Source organism: Peromyscus californicus, unplaced genomic scaffold (assembly GCF_007827085.1).
Source record: "Peromyscus californicus insignis strain IS unplaced genomic scaffold, ASM782708v3 Scaffold_5__1_contigs__length_169319896, whole genome shotgun sequence".
In the NCBI taxonomy this organism is placed as follows: Eukaryota; Metazoa; Chordata; class Mammalia; order Rodentia; family Cricetidae; genus Peromyscus; species Peromyscus californicus.
In genome coordinates, this window is record NW_026294573.1 from 4,817,363 (window position 1) to 4,836,847 (window position 19,485).

General features: G+C 47.9%; 1 protein-coding gene across 13 annotated transcripts in view; it reads left to right on the top strand.

The window, feature by feature from the left end:
- Camta1 (calmodulin binding transcription activator 1) overlaps positions 1 to 19,485 on the top strand; it is an 857,753-nt gene that overhangs the window by 177,754 nt on the left and 660,514 nt on the right. The window lies entirely within an intron of this gene.

Genomic DNA, 19,485 nt, shown 5'->3' on the forward strand with positions numbered 1-19,485 from the left:
GGTAGCCAAACCTCTTGCTCCAACCTCAAAACAGGTCAATTATCTTCTTCCCCAGTAGGGGTAAAAATGGTAGTCAAATCATTCATTCACCCAAATTTTTGTTGGGACAAATGAGAGAGAGAGAGAGAGAGAGAGAGAGAGAGAGAGAGAGAGAGAGAGAGAGAGAGAACCACTTTTCTCCCCTTCACTATTTTCTTTTTTGACAGTATTGGGGGTTGAGCCCAGGGCCTCATGGGTGTGAAGCAAGCAGTCTACCACTGACCAACAGCCTCTGGTCCTACCTTTTTCCTACTTCAGATGAGTCTACAAGACACTTAATTTTTTGACAGGTTATCACACCAACTTACATCCTCATAAATTGCCCTGCAGCAGATATCTCTGTGAAAGACTTGCACCTCTGGTTTCCAGGGGAGGACCCCAGTTGGAGAGGAGCTTGTTGGGGGAGACAACATTGGGTGGGACTCCACTGATGAGGACCTCACTTGGGGAGACTCTTGGGAGAGGGTTCTGGTGGTGGGGGACCCTGCTGGGTGGGACCCTGATGGAGGTGGACTACTACTTGTTGGAGAGGACCCTGGTGGGAGAGAACTCTGCTGCATGGGACTCCATTGGAGAGGGTCCTGCTTGGGGAAGGCTTGGCTGGGAGGAGGATCCTTCTGTGGAGGATCCTATTGGAGAGGACATCTAGGGCCACGAGAGGGGCTGCCCAGCCAGCCACACCCACGGGGAGCAGATTCCAGACCTTCTGAAGACCATGCCATTCTTTCCACCCACCATGTACGAGCCTTGAGGCTCCAGATCCTCTGAAGAGAATTAAGAGTGAACCCTGAAAGATTCAGTGACAGCCTAGGCACCAGCAGAGTAGTACAGTTGTCATCATACCCTCTGAGTGACCTTGGGCTTGCTTCCTGCTGCTGTTGCTGACTGGTGTTCATCAGGCTGGGGCTCCATGGGAGCGAGACCTGGGTGCTGTTGGCTTCTGGATCCCTGGGGGTTGTACTTGTCGTTCGTTGAGTGAATTTGGGCATGAGCCTTGCTGGCAGGTGCTCTCTGGGTGGGTGAGATGATCGGCAGCAGGTGAATCTGGAGGGGTTGTGGGAGGAGAGGACGGAGGTTGGAGCCTGCCTGGAGAGTATTAACAGCTTTATGGGGATGTGACTTACATAAGGAACAATCAATCCTCTTTAAGTGTGTGATTCAGTGACTTTTAGTGTATTCCAAGTTCTGCAGCCCTTGCTGTACCTGGAACATTTTCACTGTCCCCAAAAGAAACCCATTCCCTTCAGTTCCACTCTCAGTCCCCCTAGCCTCCCTACAGCCCCTTTACTTATCCATTCCCATGGATCTGCCTCCTCTGTAGCTGGAATGAGACTTGCTGTGGCTTTTAGTGGTGATTTCTGGACATCCACACTGCAGCCCATGGTGCCGTGTGACACTCTGATATGGAGAGAGATGAGAACCAAGAGTGGACACAGCTGCTGACCCAGTTGGCTGGGGATTTAGGTAGAACGAAAAAAGGACTGTCTGGAGGAGAGGCCCTGTGGGTTTCTTGTACTCTGTGGAGGGGGGCCGTGAAGCTCTCTGTCAGGAACAAAGGGAGAGGCAGGAACAGAGGAGTGGAGGACCAGTGAGGGGCAGCCATGGAGAAACCTGGCACAAACAGCCTGGGGTGCTGGCGTGGGAATCGGGTGGTGTCTGATAGGAGGGAGAGGAGTCCTCACTCACCCTTGGCCTTTGCAGCCACAGTGTGTTCCTTGGCTGTCAGGCTCTGGAGTAGGGTCCTGGGGGAAGAGAACTCCGGCCCTGAGGAATTTCTCTTTGAGAGTCAATAACCGGACAGTGGCCTTGGGAGTAGGAGGGACGCTTTGTGGACGCTAAGGACCTTCTTGGAGGGGAGAAGCACAGGGCGGGGAGCGGGGGCAGTGGGACAGAGGACAGGGAACATTCTACACCCAAGCTAGGCAGGGGCACTGGATGGGAAACGGATGGTGGTGTGTGGGTGTGAGTGTATGCTACTACTGAGAACAAGCTGAAGGCAGGACAGTAGCAGCAGACATGTGTCCATAATAAATTGGACACATTGTACATGATAATATTGTTGTGACACCAATTCGTTCATGTTGGTGACAGTACTAAGTTGAGCTTTTCAGTGTACACTGAGGTATCCACTCATCATAGTGGCCTGCCAGGTAGATGACATCATTATTGCTCCTTTACAGATGTGGAAACTAAGGCTTAGAGATCTTGAGCCCTCACCTCAAGTCACACTTGTCGAAAAGTGGTCAGGCCCGGGTTCTAGATCAGCTTTCATTTGTGACGAAAGTCACAGATAATCACAGCCTGCTTTAGACCAGAAAGTGTTGCTTTGCTGGTGTGCCTGGGAAGTCCTAGAGATGAAATTTCAGTGCAGCAGATATTTATTTAGGAGCTGGTTGTTTGGCATATAAAACTGAATTAAGACATATGTCTGGGCTGGGGAGATGGCTCAGTCTGTAAAGTACTTGCCTTGTGAGCATGAGGACCTGAGTTCGAGCCCCAGCACTCACATAAAAAGCTGGGTGTGTTGGCCAGTGCTTACAATCCCAGAGCTGGTGAAATGGAGACAGAAGGATCCCCAGAACTGGTTGGCAGATGGCCTTGCCTGCTTGGCCAAGTTCTGGGCCAATGGGAGACTTGATCTTAAAAGAAAAACGTACGGACAGTGCATGGGGGATGACATTTGAAGTTGTTTTCTGACATCGATGCATTCTCCTCTTCCTGAACTAAGCATATGCGCACACTCATACTCCTAACCGGGGTGTCTGAGACAGATGTAAGAAAGCTATCCCCCTGCTCCCACCTGACACCTCCTGGTAAATGCTGATGGAACATTTGCTTGGAAAATAATGGATGTACCAGGAGGCCTGCTCCCTCTTGTACCTGGCAGAGTGGGGACCTGAGTGGATCCAAGATAATGGAAGAGGCTGAGGCTCAGTCCAGGCTCAGTGTGCCTGGAGGAGGAATCTTGGAGGGCAACATGACAAGGGTGAGCAGGAAGCAGGCTAGAATGAACCAGAAAAATGCAGAGGAGAGATGGCCCTGGAGACCTGTCTTGGAAGGGCAGCCTCTGCTCTTGCCCCCTGGAGGAAGCAGGCACCAACTCTGGTACTCCCCTGCCCCCAGGTATTGCTTCCCTCACCTGCTTCATGGATGCCTCCTCCAGCTCCTGCTCCATGTTCTGCAGGGTCAGGGCCATTCCATTCTGCACTCAGGCGCTAAATGGCTCTCCAGCAGCTCAGGAGGAAGAGAGCCATTTGAAGCGAAGGGAGGAGGCTCTGGAAGAGTAACCCTTCTTGAGCTGTGCTTTGCAGCCTTCTGGAACCTGAGCAGCTTTTAGCATTTCAAGCCACAATTTGTATTCAAATGAAGGTCATTTGAAAGGTGTGACATAGTAAACAGCCATTATTTCATTTTGATGGTGGCACTAAAATTATAGTGATGGTTGAATTATTTTAGTGGAGGGCCATTACCATCTCCCTAAAACACTTGGGGGGGGGTCTCAGAATAGTGCTGCATGGCCCAAATTAAGAGAAATTAGACACCACGAAGCTGGGGTGCTGTGCATTTTGAGAGTGTCCCCTATGTGTGGGACAATTGTCTGTCCCTTCTCTGTGATTTTCTTGCTTGCTTGCGGGGCCGTGACAGGAGGAAGCTAGTGAAGAGCCCCTTCCCTTAACCCACCTCTCTGTCTGTCACTGAAACCGTGATAACCTGCTGTGAGACCGTTCTTCCCTTGTTAGAAGAGCAACCCAGCCGAGAGAAGCCCCCGGAGACACTAGTCTACTAAACCCTCCCAGTTCCCATGGACACAGCCAGCAGCTCTGGCCAGGAGTGGGGGGGGGGGGCTTTCAGTAGGTTAGGCTAGCATATCTGGGACCTACAGGGTAGGGTAGGTGTGTTAGTTGGTTTCTATTGCTGTGATAAAGACCGGGAACAAAAGCAACTTGGGGCAGAAAGGGTTAATCTGGTTTAGGTGCCTTTTTATAGTCTGTCATTGAGAGAAGTCAGGGCAGGAACTCAAGGAAGGAACCTGGAGGCAGGAGCTGAAGCCGAGGCCCCTGCTTCCTGGCTTCCTCCTCACAGATTGCTCAGCCTGCTTTCTTGTACACCCATGACCCAGGGGTGGCCCTGCTCACAACAGGCCAGGCCCTCTTACATCAATCATTAATCAAGAAAATGCTCCCACAGACTTCTATACAGGCCAGTCTGATGGAGGCATCTTCTTAACTGAGGTTCCCTCCTTCCAAAAGACTAGGTTGGGTTGACATATGACCTTCACAGTAGGTCATTGTCAGGCACTGTCCTCCCCAATAGGCAGGTACCTTCCTACTGTCGCTGGGCTTCTAGAATCCTCTCTCTTCTTCCAAAGGCCTAGGCTTGTGTGGAATATTCCTTTACACTGTGAAGATATTTCACTGTGATTGGTTTAATAAAAAGCTAAACGGCCAATAGCTAGGCAGGATTTTTGGGGTAGAGAGAACGCTGGGAAGAAGGGTGGAATCCTGAGGAGTCCCCAGCCAGATGGAGAGGAAGCAGCATGGGCAGTACAGAGTAAAGGTAACTGAGCCGCATAAAAACACACAGATTAAAAGATATGGGTTAATTTAAGTTATAAGAACTAGTTAGGAACAAATCTAAGCTATCGGCCAATCTTTCGTAATTAATAAGACGTTTCCATGTTGTGATTTGGGAGCTGGCAGGAGGGACAGAAAATTCTTCCCGACATAGGCTCCTCTCTCTGGCCAAGAAAGGAAGGGCGTCCTTCATGGGTGCACCGAGAGTCACCAGTACAGGACAAAGGTGAAGATCTCCGTCCTTCATAGTGGACTTGGAAGTTGAGGGCCCAGAGGGACTTTCTCTAGGTGCCACAACACATGGGCACCAAGGAGCTGCTGTCCCCAGGGGTGTGGCTCCCTTATCTGAAACCGTTGAGCTCATCTGTACCACAGAATCTACAGTTTTTCAGATTTCTGAAGGGTTAAAGTGTGTTCAAGTGCTCAGGCGCTGGTGGTGTTAGGACCCACACCCTATGAGCAACCATTCTCACAGTGAGGCATGAATTTGCATGTAAGAGAGAGAAGAGCTACAAACTGTGTTTATTCAGATCAGGCTCGCCATCAGAAGGTGTCAGACTTGGGCTCAGTGGGTAAATGCTTGCTGCTTAAGCTTGGGGACCTGAGTTCATTCTCCAGAACAGCCCAGTAAAGAGCTGAGTGTGGTGGCATGTGCTTGTAACCTCAGGCCTGGGGAAGCAGAAATGGTGGGGTGGGGCATCGCTAGCCACTCAGCCTAGCTGAATTGGTGAGCCGCAGACCAATGAGAGACCGTGTCTCAAAAACTCAAGGTTGTCCTCAGGAGTGACATTGCCATTAGCCTTCCACATGAATGTGTACCCCAAAACATATGTACACACCAACACACACACACTCAAGGTGCCAGATTTAAGGAAAAAGTTGGATTCTGTGTAGACACAGTGGCACATGCCCGTGAGTTACATCACTTGGGTGGTAGAAGCAGGAGGATCGAGTGTCCTGGCTCAGCCTGAGCTACTTGTCTGAAAATAAAAAACACTGACCCATCACAACAGAACTCCTGTATCAGTTAGTTTTTTCTTGTTGTGATAACGCACAGTGACCAAAAACAACACAAGGTTGATCTGGGCTCACAGCTCCATGGTGTCAGGAAGAAGCAGCAAGTATGGCGGCAGAAGCAAGGAGTCGAGAACTCTCATCTCCCTCCTCAAACAGGAGTCAGTGCTGCAGACGCTCACAGCTTGCCCCACGTGATGCATTTGTCCCAGCAAACCTGCTCCACCCCAGCACCTCTCCAAGCAGCACTGCCAACTGGAGTCAAGTGTTCAAATCCTGACCCTGTGGGAGACTTACTCATTCCATCCACCAGAACCTCCGAACCTTTGGATCCCACAGTTTTTTATTTTCTATGTTTTTAGAATTCTTAATCAAAGATATGGGTATTTCTAGTGCAGTTTCTCTGAAGAAATGTTCAAAAGATGAAAAAGTGACAGCTGCCCCCACATCTACCCAGTTTCTAATCTGTCTATGTGCTTTTGCACAGCCAAGTTCTTCCCTACGGTTTTGCACACCACTTTTCATTACACCAGAGTGTGATACATAGTTCTGCTCTTAATACAGAATCTCTCTCTCTATATATATAAGCACAGTCACATGTTTTAAACATTTACACAATCCTCCGGCCACAGTGTCAGGAGAGCTGGGGCTCCTTGTGAGTTGTACCATAAGTCCACAGTGTACACTCCAGAACGTTCTCTGGTGAGTGTGAGGATGGTCAGTGTGTGGACTCCCTGGACAGGAACTTCCCCCAAGATGCTCTCAGGAAGCTGTGATTTGGGCGAATGGTGATGGGCAGCCTAGAGGCTGCTGCTCTCTCACGTGCTGTCTGCAGGTAACAGGAAAATTACTTGGAAGGTGAAGGCAGACTTCTTGTCCACCTGTACCCTGGAAGGTGGGAGGAGCTGACCCATCACTCTACTGCTGGCTCCACTCTTCAGCTCCTCAGATTACAGATCCTCTGATCCAGCTTCTGAGGTTGTTCGGTGTCTTCTTCCATGTGAGTGTGTGAGTGAGTGTGTGTGTGTATGTAGGTGTGTGTCTTTGTGAGTATGTGAGTGTGGTGTATGTATGTGTGTGTGTATGTCTCTATGTGTGTCTTTGTGTCTGTGTGAGTGTATACGTGTCTTTGTCTATGTGAGTATATGTGTGTATGTATGTTCATGCATGTGTGTGCATGTTGCATTCCAGGAAACACTTCCTATCTGGACTCTCTTGACCCACGCTCTTAGAAAATATCCAAGAGTGGGTTTCCAAGACTGAGTCCCCAGTTTCCAAGACTTTCCCCTCCCCTGCACTGTGGCTGTACTGGTGCCTGCCGTGGGAAGGCCCAGCCTGTGGGCTCGGAGCAGAGGCTCCTGCCCTGCCTTATCCCTTTTTCATCGCTCTCCCTGATCCTCACAGATCAGTTCAACAGCCTGAAGAGATTGCTGGCATCTGAGGTCCAGGGCCTGATTTGTGTGAAAGAGTCTGGAGTCTTCTGTGGCTGTGGGTCAGGTCGTACATTTGAACTTCGAGAGGATGCCTCTGGGGCACATAGTGAGGGTCGCTTCCCTGAGCAGTGTTATATGCCACCCTGTGCATCTTGGTCACACCGGACTTGATGACTGTTGTCTGGGCTCTGTGGCTGTCAGGTCCCAGGCTTAGAAGTCCCCAGCAACAGCGAGGCTCTCCCCCCTGTGCCGCATGCCTGGGAGACACTTGAGCTGTGAGTGCAGAGTCGGGCTGCTCGGGCTGGTTTCCAGAACAGTTATCAGTGCCCTTCTATGTTTGGTCCTGATTTGCTTGGGCTGGGTGTGGTGGTGGCGGTGGTGGCGGGGCTGGTGTTGTCCAGGGTTTGCAGATACCTGCTAGGGAGAGAGGGAGCTTCTTGAAACTGGGAGGATCCACCAGCAAGCTGGAGGACTTACTTTATTATGAAGAGGGAAGGCTCACTGAGAAGGAGGACTTACTGTGAAGGCGGAGGACTCTTTGGCAAGATTCACTATGAAGAGAGAAGACTCAACTGGGAACGAGGAAGACTTACCCTGAAGGGAGAGGGCCCACTGTGAGGCAGGAGGATTTGCTGGGAAGGGAGAGGGCCCACTGTGAGGCAGGAGGATTTGCTGGGAAGGGAGAGGGCCCACTGTGAAGCAGGAGGATTTGCTGGGAAGTGAGAGAGCCCACTGTGAAGCAGGAGGGCTTACTATAAAGAGGGAGCACCCACTGTGAAGAGGGAGGGTCCCCACCTGAGCTTTCTACAACAACCCCCCTCAGGAACTTCTCCCCAAATCTCTTTTTGCAACAGGCAACGTGCTGCTGTTTTTAGAGTAGAAATTTTCTCTCTGAGGAGAAAGAAAACCCGCACAATCTAATTTAGGCTTCTGTGAGGGAAGGGGGCGTTATATCACCTTTCCTGGTGCCTTTTGTCATTGTATTATATTTAAGAAAATACTTTCACTGGGAACCTGATACACATTTACAATCTCTATGCATTTATTTTCTTTTAAGAACACATATAATAAAGCTCAAAGTTAATAGCACGAAAATAATTTCTACAATAGTAGTTGTAGCAAATCTTAGGATCGCAGGGGTGAAGGCGGCTAGACAGAGCGAGGCAATTACGTCTATTATTAGCAGTGCCCAGGAAGGATTGATGAACAGTGGGCTGTGTGTAAGCAGAAGCCTTCAGACGTGAACTACATTTTAATAGTGGAATTCTCATAGATTATAGCTCCCTTCATTAACATTTTCACACATCGCTGACTAACAAATGAGGAGAGAGGCCTTCTGCATGCGTGGATTTATTATGCTCCGGATGTTCTCGGTACCTCTGTGCACGGGCAGGAGTTTCATCTTCTAATGTATGACCGTGGGAGGATTAACTCTTCTCAGGCTGACTTGTTTCCTTCGGGAATGGCAGAACATTCTGGAAATGTTTATTTTGTGTTGTGTCTATGTGTGTGTACATGTTTGTGTATATACAAGTACATGTGGAGACTGTGTTGGGCATTGTCTTTAGCCGCTCTCTACCTGATTTATTGAGCCAGGGTCTCTCACTGAACCTAGAGCTCACCGATTTGTCTAGACTGGACAGCAAGGAGGCTGCAGAGATCCACCTGTCTCTACCCAGCCGAGGCTAGGCTTGCAGATGTGTGCTGCCACTGCACACGGCTTTTACATGTGTGCTGAGGATCAGGATTCGGCTCCTCGTACTTGAGTGACAGGCACTTTGCCAACTGAACCGTCTCTCTGCCCCCTGTGCACACTAAGTTTTAGAGAAGTCACTCCCAGGAGCATGCCTCCTAGGTGCTTCCTGTAGCCTCCCATGTTGACACCTGTAGGTGTCACAGCAGGGAGGGTTTGGGTAGACCTGGGCCATGTCATCTACCATCATGACTTCGGCCGGCAGGGTGGGCTCTTCTGCAAAGGTTTTCCCATTCAAGGATTGGAGGTGCTCAGGGGACCTGGTGCTCCTCAACTTCAGGGGGTGGTCATTTGATAGATTTAGCCTGCTAGCCACAGGGTGATCCAGCCTTTTGTCCCCTGCATGGCTGGGTCACAGTCCAAATGTGACAGGGGGAATCTTGAGAAGGGCTTACTAGATAGAGGTGGGGAATCCTTTGGTCAGAACTGGCTGCCTGCAGAGAGGTTTCTGCTGTAGTTTAAGAAGGAAAGCCGTAAGTTCCTGTGGCACCTTCCCTAGAGAAGGTCTGAGGAGAGGAAACATGGAGGAGGGTGGCTCTGTTCTTAGGCAGTTTACTTCCATTCTGTAAGGCTCAGAGTGGCTTCCATCATCATCTTTGGTCTTCCGTAGCTTGGGGGAGGGGCTCAGGCTGACACCAGCGCTACGCCAGCAGTGGGAGCTTCCTGTCTCCCCTCCTCCCTGGGAGCATTAGCCCTTAAATAAAATCGATCGACCTAGGACATGCTTGGAATCTGAAAGCGGATCCTCCAGTTAGGGTTTTCTCGGTTGAGTGTTGAGCTCTGCGGGGATGGGCAGGGAGCATCCACACAGGCTGGAGAAGTGGTCCCAGCCTATAGGGGAGCAAAGGGCCCAGGCTGTTCTGGAAGCTGGAGCTTTGCAGCGCTCCCCTCCCCTGCCCTTTAAGGGGGAACACAGGAGGCAGGCCTGACGCAAGCCCAGCTCCATTCTGCATAATCAGGAGCTATTGAAACGATCCTTTCAGTAGCTCATAGTGCAGATTGACTTCCACACAATAAAGCCGGGAAATCGTACAAAGCGATACTTCTTAGGTGGTGGGTACACAGATGGAAACTCATTTAATGAGCTACAAGTCCCCAAATAGATTCTCAACTTCTTGTAATTACCCTGGAAAGAACCCCAGTAGAAACAGAAAAAAGCTTTTTGTGATCCGCCACCCCCTGCATTATGGCAAGTAGTTTTCTCCATCCTTCGGGCTGCCTTGTCAGAAATGAGCATCTTCAGTGATGAATTCTTATTGGCCCATCCAACAGGTAGGATTGGGCCACACAGAAGTAAGTTAGAAACTCCACCCTCCTCCCCAGGTTCTGAAGATGGAGAGGTTTGTAAAGACTTAGGCAATAAACAGAATGGGTCTTTTAAAACTATATGTAATTTTAATTCTTTAAAATTGTGTATATGCATGTGTCTATATGTGGGTATGTGCACACAAGTGTAGTGTCTCTAGAAGGCAGAAGAAGGTGTTGGATACCCTGGAGCTAGAGTTACAGGTGATTGTGAGCCTCCTAATGTGACTGGGTCACAGTCCAAATGTGACAGGGGGAATCTTGAGAAGGGCAAGATTCAGGGTACAACCGAATTCAGGTCCTCTGCAAGAGCAGTTCATACTCTTAAATGCTGCACTATCTTCCTGGCCTAGAATGGGTTTTTTAATGGTGTATTAGCCACAGTTCACCAGAGGAACAGAACTGATAGAATGAATATATTACAAAAGAGATTAATTAGATTGGTGTCTTAGTTAGGGTTTCTAATGCTGTGATGAAACATCATGACTAAAAGCAAGTTGAAGAGGAAAGGGTTTATTTAGCTTATACTTGCACAGTGCTGTTCATCATCAAAGGAAGTCAGGACAGGAATTCATACAGGGCAGGAACCTGGAGGCAGGAGCTGATGCAGAGGCCATGGAAGGGTGCTGCTTACTGGCTTGCTCAGCCTGCTCGTAACACCCAGGACCACCTGCCTATGGGTGGCATTGCCCACAATGAGCTGGGCCCTCCCCGACCCATCACTAGTTAATAAAATTAAAGAAAATGCCCTACAGGCTTGCCTACAGCCTGATCTTATGGAGGCATTTTCTCAATTGAGGTTCCTTCATCTCAGATGACTCTAGCTTGTTCAAATTGACATCAAAACTAGCCAACACGATTGGTTTATGGGAGATGTGCTGAGTAGATCAATGGTGGTAGTGCCCATGCTGGAGAGATTGGAACCCAGCTGTGCTGTGCAGCTGTGCAGTCTGTGAGGCTGGATGGCTCAACTGTCCTGACAGCTGCTGAAGACCTGGAGGAACCCTGATTGCTGCTGCTCTTCAGTCCAGGGTGGAAGTCCAGCAGTGTGTCTTTCAGTTGATTCTAGATCCAATCAAGGTGACAACCGAGATCAGCTCCTCCAAATGCTGTCAAGAAACACTTAACCCAGAGCCCTACGAGCAGCCAATAAAGAATCTGCTTGGCTATCCGAAAGACCAAAGGGGCCTTGACCTTGGAGAGCTGAGTAGAGCATGTGAGCTGAGCCAATATTAAGTGGTGGCCCAAACCTAGACGTTTCCTCAGGAAGTTGTTCCTAAAGGGGAGACCATTAGCAGGGTCTGACTAGGATACTGGAGTTGGAGTGGACAGGACGGGCAGGCTGATGGTGTTTAGGGAAGAAGATCCTAGCAGAATCAAGATCAGCCTTGGGGCCTGAGGCAGGAACCATCTGGGGCCACCCTCCTCCTCTGAGGGGTCAGGTTAGCAGTGGGCGCAGCTTCTGCCAAGTGTGCCACACTCACTGAGTATCCTAACCTGTTCCATATTTATTATGGGCAAGAATTTGACTAAGGGAGAATTTAGATTAATAACATTCAGGCCAGAGAAGTAATTTCCTTAGAGAAAGCGATTTACATGCACTCTGCCAGAAAGAGTCGTCACCGCTCTCTTGTCATGTCAGCTCAAATAATGAAGTTGAAAATAACATGGAAGGTTAATAGGTCTGAGTTATCTCCTTAGGACTGAAAAGGAAGATTTACCGTGTGGAGGCTGCTTTGCATATTTCCAGTGGGAATTGAAAGGTTTTTTTTTTTTTCCTTCTCCCAAACAAGATTTATGAGAACCCATGGTTCAAGGTGTCTGCTGTGTTACTGCCTCTAAGCAAGACAGTAGCCTCTTCGTTTGGTGGATGCTCTTGGCTTTTCCCAAGAGCCCTTGGGTGTGAAAATTCAAGTTTGCTTTGAAGGGGAAGTCAAAGGCTTTGGAATCTGGAAGGTCCACATTGCATGTTTGCTAACTCCTACGGAGAAGTTTAAACATCACTACCTAGATGTTAAAACAAAACAAACAACGTTATTCAAGCCAAGCACATGCCTTTAACCCTAGCACTCAGGAGGCATAGGCAGGCAGATCTCTGTGAGTTTGAGGCCAGCCTGGTCTACATGATGAGTTCCTGAACAGCCAAGGCTACAGAGAGAGACCCTGTCTCAAAGAACAAAACAAAACAACCTCAAAAAACAACCAAAAGGTAGTATTCCATATTGATTTGTTGTCCGTGTTTCTGCCTTTGGAACTGGGTACGTTGGCTCTGGGTTTGAGGAATGTGGAGACCCAGAACTAGGGGAGGGGAGGGAGGAGAAAGCCCAGAATGACTTCTGGGCTTTTTCAGACAAGAGGTGGACTTCACTGCAAGTCCCATCCAACCATTTCTGCTAACATCCCATTGGTTGGCTCTGTCTGCCAAGGGCTTGGGGTCAGCTCCTCCCTTCCGTGATAAAGGTAGAGTGTCATTCAGGAAGGAGTCCCTGCCAGTTTTTTTAAAGCACAAATGCTTGGCGGATTATTTTTAAACCTTGTTTCATGTTGAATGCAAGCTGTTAACGTTCCTTTACACACAGCTCCAGCCGTGTCCCACTTATTTTTCTTTCTCCCCTTCAATATTATATTGAAAAATTCCAGATGTAGAGAACGGCTAAAGGTCTCACACAGCTCCATCACTTAGCATTTTGCTGAGGTAAGGACGTTATCCCTCAATGGAAGAACACTTGCCTAGCACATGTGACACCCTAGGTCCAATCCCTGGTACTGCCCCTCCACCATTGCTATATTGCTTTATTCTATATCCATCCATGTATCAATTCACTGATCTATTTTAATTTTATTGATGATTATCATAGTAAGATGTCGGTACCGGCACACCATCTTGAAATATGTTGGTATGTGTTACCACAAACTGTTTATTTGCTTTTTTAGTAAAATTTCTCTATAGCAAGATGCACAATCTCATGAGCCACGTATTAAGTTGATGAACAGTTCCACAATTCCAAAATGTTCCTTCTAGTCTCTTCCCAGTCAACTCACCATTAGGTAACCAGTATTGGATTGTTTTCACCATAGCTGATTTTTGCCTGTTCTTTATATGTGTGTGCATAAGTGTGTGAGGTGAGTGGGTATGCTTGCACATGTGTGCACATGCGGAGGCCAGAGGTTGATATCCAGTGTCTTCCTCTTTCTCTCTACACTTTATTATTTGAGGCAGGGTCTCTCAGACTCTGCCTGGAGTCATAACTGTAGCTAGACTGGCTGACCAGCAAGACCTGAGGATCCTCCTGTCTCTACACCCTCAGAATTGGGGCTTGTAGGCTCGTGCTGCAATGCCTGGCTTTTCCATGGACACTGGGGAGCAGAACTCAGGTCCTCATGATTGACCTGCAGGCACATTACCCACCCAGCCATCTCCCCAGCATGACTTTGCCTCTTCTTGAACCTCGGATAAATGAATTCATATGGTGTGTACTCCGAGGGAAGATGTTTTTCACTGCGCGGGCTTTTGAGATTCATCTCAGCTGTCATTGCTCTTTCTGCTGAGTGGTATTTCATTATCCGAATGAACTGCTCTGTGTGTATCCATTCTCTCATTGGCATCTGCTATGTTTTCTGTGTGGGGCTGTTATGAGTAAAGCTACTGGGAATATGTTACACAAGGCTCTTCGAAGGGCACATGTTTTTGTTTCTTTTGGGTAAATGCCTAAGGATTGTGGGTGCTGTGTTTTTTTTCTTGAAAGAAAAAAAAAAGAAGCTGTCGGAGTCCGAGCAAAATGACTCATTCGGTGAAGGCACTTGCCACAGAGCCTGATGACCCGAGCTCCACAGCTGGAGCTTCTCATTTCCACATGCACACTGGGACACAGTGAGCCCCCTAAATAAATGAATTAAAAATGTTAAAACGCCCTGCCAGGCTTTCTCCCTAGAGGGACGGTTGTTTGCACCCACAGTCTGTGAAGACTCGAGCTGCCCTGTGCACGTGCCAACATTTAGTTCTGTCGGTCTTTAATGTTGGCCGTTCTCGAGGGTACACGATGGATTTCAGTGTGGCTTCAATTTACATTTCCCCAATGACAGATCGCTTTCCTGGGCTTCTTAACCATTCATATATCCTTCTCTGCGAGGTATCTGTTCCAATCTTTCGCCCATGAAGCGTCTTTTGTTTTCTCCTGCTGAAGGCTTGTAGGAGTGCTGTGTGCACGGTAGATACTCACTGAGCTTAGCTGTATATTTCAGGTTTCTTCCCAGGGTACAGTCCATGGATTCCTTTTTACACGGTTATCTTTTCCTGAGCTGACATTTTTAATTTTGCCGAGGGATGATTTATCACTTCCCTCCCCTTTCTGGCTCTTGCTTCCCAGGTCTTTTCCTTTTTTTGGGGTGGAGACACTCTCCTGTGTTTTCTCCTGGAAGCTTTATAGTTTCAGCTTCTACCACAGATCTGCTCTCCACCCTACACTAATGCTTAGCGTATGATGTAAGGAGGGACATGCTATTGTTCTGTGCTTTATTACGCTTTATTTACGTTGTGTGTGTACACGTGTGTGTATGCATATACATGCCTGTCACAGCATGCATATAGAGGACAGCTTGGTTCTCTCTTTCCACCATGATTCTCGGGGGTTGAATTCGGTTTGGTGGCAAACATCGTTGCCTCCAAGCCATCTCACTGTCTCTGGCATTGCTTTCTTCAGACGTCTATATGTTAATTGCTATTCATGGAGAAAGCTTTATTCTTTCCCTCGGGTCACATTGGCACCTTTGTCTAAAGTAAACTAACCATACCAGGGTGCCCACCTTCTGGGACTGTGTTCAGTCTGCCTAACGTGTTATGGATTGCCTTGAAATTAGCATTAGCACCTCATGTCTTGATTGCTGTGGCTTTTATGATAAATCTTGAAGTTGGTCCTTCAACTTTCTTTTTAAAATTTTTGTGTGTGTATGATGTGTGCATGTATGAGGGTTGTGTGTGTGTGTGTGTGTGTGTGTGTGTGTGTGTGTGTGTGTGTGTGTAGTGCCACAGTGCATGTGTGGAGGTCAGAAGACAGCCTGTGGGAGTCAATTCTCCTTTCTCAGTGGGTTTCAGGGATTGAACTCAGGTCTTCAGCCTTGGCAGCAGGCATCTTTACCCACTGAGTCAACTCACTGGCTCTAGAAATTTTTATTTGTGTCAATGAGAATTACATTTTTTGTAGAATAATTTGTCAGTATTTTGCATTTTATTTTTTATAAATTTAAATATTATATTTTGCCTTAATTTTTTAAAAATTTGTCTTTTTTTGAGATGGGATGTTACTGTGTATCATAGTCTGGGACATTTCATAGGCCCCTTAGTTTACTTTTTAAAAATTTATTATTCATTTTATTAATGCATGTGTATGTGCCAGCATGAGTTTATGTGTACCATCTGCATGTAGGAGTCCTATAGAGGACATTCGATTCCATGGAACTGGAGTTATGAAAAGGTGTGAGCCACCACGTGGGGCTGGGCCCTCTGTAAGAGCAGCCAGTGCTCTTAATGGCTGAGTCTTGTCTCCAACCCCCGTTTTGAAATCTTTCTCTTCTAATTTCAGTATTGTTTTAAAGTGCAAGTCATTGTTATTTAGGCAGGGTGAGACCACTCCAACCCCCGTTTTGAAATCTTTCTCTTCTAATTTCAGTATTGTTTTAAAGTGTAAGTCATTGTTATTTAGGCAGGGTGAGACCATGAGATGGACACCTGTCCTTGTGAAGATGGTCTGTGACAGCCCCTGTGAGGAGGGACAGTGGGCCAATCTAGGTACATTGTTGGGATAGAGTGAGAGAAGGGGAGATGTGGGCCAGAGCCTCCCTACAGGTGCAGTCAGGTGCAAGAACAGATTTAGGACTGGCTACCTCACGGAGGGCTCAGGGTGTGGGGGCAGGGCTTGTTCCTAATGGCTGGGTACCTGACTCTTAGGGAAGTGATGAAGAGTCCTGCCTATCCCAGAGACTTGGGTAAGGGCTTCTGATTGGTTGCTCACATGTGGGCTGTTTCCTCCTGAGGACTTGGTTTGTTCATTCTGGGAGGGCAGCAGGGTACAAAGATGTCAGACCATCACAATGAAAGGATATGCTGAAGACAGATATCCTGCCATCTCAGGGTCAGGCTCCCTGGCACGCCCCTTCTTGGGACATGGACTGTTCTCTTGCCTGCATACTTTATAATTTGTGATTGTTTGGGGGACCTTGCGAGTGGCATGAGGTGGAGACTTAGGGCTCTAGTTAGTCTGAGTAAGAGGACTTCTGTTTCAGCACACACTTAGGTTTGCAGAATCCACAGTCTGAACTGTTTGCCTTGAACAGAAGGTGTAGCGCTTGCTCAGGTCACACTCGGGATCTGCCTAGCCTGCTCTGAGACACCACTCAGGGGCCACTGGAGGCTGGGAGGTGACACGCTGACTTTGTGGTTCTGCTTCTGTGACACTATTCTTTTGGGGGCATCTTCCTTGGTTTTCCAGCTACTATGAACACCCCAAAATCTTCACTGATTTATCTCCTCCCCTCTCCCTTCCTTCCTCTCTTCTCTCTCTTCCCTCCCCCCCACCTCTGGTCTCTTTCCCTCTGTCTTTGTCTCCCTCTGCCCCTCCCTCCCTCCCTCCCTCCCTCCTTCTTTTGAGATGGACTGACTCATCCATAGCTCACAATATTCTGGAGCTCTGGACCTTGTGTTTTCTTGAGTGCTGGAGTTACGTGCAAGCCCCATGCCTGGCTTTCTGACTCAATAAGAAGGACTTGCAGTTTTCTCCAAGTTTGTCACACTGTAACACTCACTGGGACTTGCCTCAGACAAAACACCAAAGACCAATAAACACAGAGATGCATTGTTCCTTCTTCCCATATCCCACAAGTTTCTTTATGCTTTGGTTTCTTTTTGGAGTTTTCAGATTAAAAGAGAAATATGTCGAACTGGGTATGATGGCTCATGCCTATGATCCTGGCACTCAAGAGGCTGAGGTAGGAGGATTGCCATGAGTTTGAGTCCATCCTGGCTACAGAGTGAGTTCCAGGCCAGTCTGAGCTATAGAGTGAGGAATGAGACCCTGTTTCAATCACACACATAGCACCAAAGTGTTGACTGTTCGAGTGTTGATCCAATATGAGTTATTCCTCGGTTGGAATCAGAGTTCAGAGCTCTTCATGTCCCTTAAGTTTGGACACAGTGCTCTAATTTGCCCTAATCATGCGATTCCTTGCCATCCATGCAGGGGTTGGTTCCAGGACCCCAATAATACCAAATCCACTGTCCCTTCATAGAATGATGGCGAATTTGTGTGTAACAGTCCTACATGCTTTTAAGTGGCTCTCGATGATTTACAGTACAGAGTGCAAGAAAAATGTTGTTAAACACTGTATTGTTCAGGAAACACCAATTAAAAAAAGTTGTATGGGTACGTTCAGCAGCTTTCCCCCAAATGTTTTCTGTCTGTGAATATCTGTTGAGTCTCTAGGTCCAGACTCTGTGGCTGTGAAAGTCTGACTGACTTAAATTTTTCCTTATGATTTTTCCTTTAATGTGGATCAATGAAATATTTTTAGTTTGTAGATATAATGAATTTACAAGCAAGCAATCCTTTTGATAGTCATTTAATGTGATATTTTAAAGAGATTATTTGTTTTTACTTCCTGTGTGTATGTTTTGCCTGTATGTACATCTGTGTACCAGGTGTGTGCCTGGTGCCTGCGAAGGCCGGAAGAAAGGCATTGGAACCTCTGGAGTTCGAGTTTTAGCAGATTGTGAGCCTCCATGTGTGTGCTGGGTACCGAATCTGGGTCCTCTGCAAGAACAGCCAGTGCTCTTAACTGCTGAGTCATCTCCCAAATCCCATGATATTTTTTCTTCTTTTGAAAATGTCATGTATTTATACAATGCATTTTGATCATAGCAGCCGACTGCTGCTCTCCTTCACCCTTTTTCTGTTCCTCCGTTGCCTCTCCCCTCGGCGTCATGGCTCCTCCCTCCCTGCCTCCCTCCCTCCCTCCCTGCCTCCCTCCCTCCCTGCCTCCCTCCCTCCCTTCCTTCTCTCCCCTCCTCCCTCCCTCCCTCCCTGCCTCCCTCCCTCCCTCTCTCCTCCCTTTCTTCCTTGCTGTCAATAATCTCCCGTACTGGTTGGTCTTTGTCGACTTGACACATACCTAGACATATCTGGAAAGAGGGAATTTTAATTGTGAGTCACCGCCATCAGATTGTCCTGTGAGTATGTTTGTTGGGCATTTTCTTAGCTAATGCTGATTTGGGAAGGTTCAGCCCGCTGTGGGTGGTGCCACCCCTGGGCATGTGGTTCTGGGAGATATCAGAATAGCTAAAGTTGAGCCTGGAGAGAAAGCCAGTAAGCAACATTCCTCCATAATCTCTGTTTCAGTCCCTGCCTCCAGGTTCCTGCCCTAATTTCCCTCACTGATGGATTGTGATGGAGACTGTAAGCCAAATGAACACTTTCCTCCCAAGTTGTTCTTGGCCAGTGTTTACCACAGTAATAAAAGGCAGACTGAGGCACCTCTTGAGTCCTCTTAGTGCTGTCCTTATGCCCATGGGTGTGGGGCATCCTCTGGGACCAGTAACCTACTAGGGTCACATCCCGGGAACTAGAGGAGAGTCCCTCTCTCTTTTTCAGTAGCTGTCAACTACCAATCACTCCTTCCCAGGGGGCGGGGCCTCCTCATGCTGGAATTTGGACTGGCTTGATCTTGTGTCCATAACCACAGATGCTGCGCGGTTGTCGTGTCATGGCCAGCAGTGGAATTTCACAGCTCTCTCCCGTCCTTCAGCTGGCTCGCACATTCTTCCCGTCCCTCTTCTGTGCTGTTCCCTGAGCCTTGGACGGCGGAGGCTGACCCATCACAGCCGAGCACTCACAGGCGAGCACTCACAGCCATTTGTACTTTGACCAGGTCTTCATGAACGAGAACCCACGACAAAGTGAAGCTTCTCAGACCGAAGTTGAGAGCACGGCAGATCCGAGGGTATAAACGTATTTAGAAGGCAGCTTGACAGCATGACCATGACGACAATGTTGTTACCATGATGACAATGTTGTTAACCATTTTAAATCCTCTTACATTAGGGTCCTAGTCATGCAAATGTTTAATGTTGATTCTCTGACACATTGATGAAACTTGCATCATCCTCCCTAGCCCCATTCAAAACTACTAACATCTCCTCTCAGATGATTTCTCTTTGCATTTATTAGCCCAACTGTAATAAATCTCTTAACTTTGTTTTTCTTCTTTTTTATTTTTGTGTACATGAGCCATCGATTTCCGAGAGGGGTATGTTAAAGTCTCCAAAGGAATCTCTTGATTTATTGTTTTTTTCCTGTAGCTTGGCCAGTTGTTACTCTGC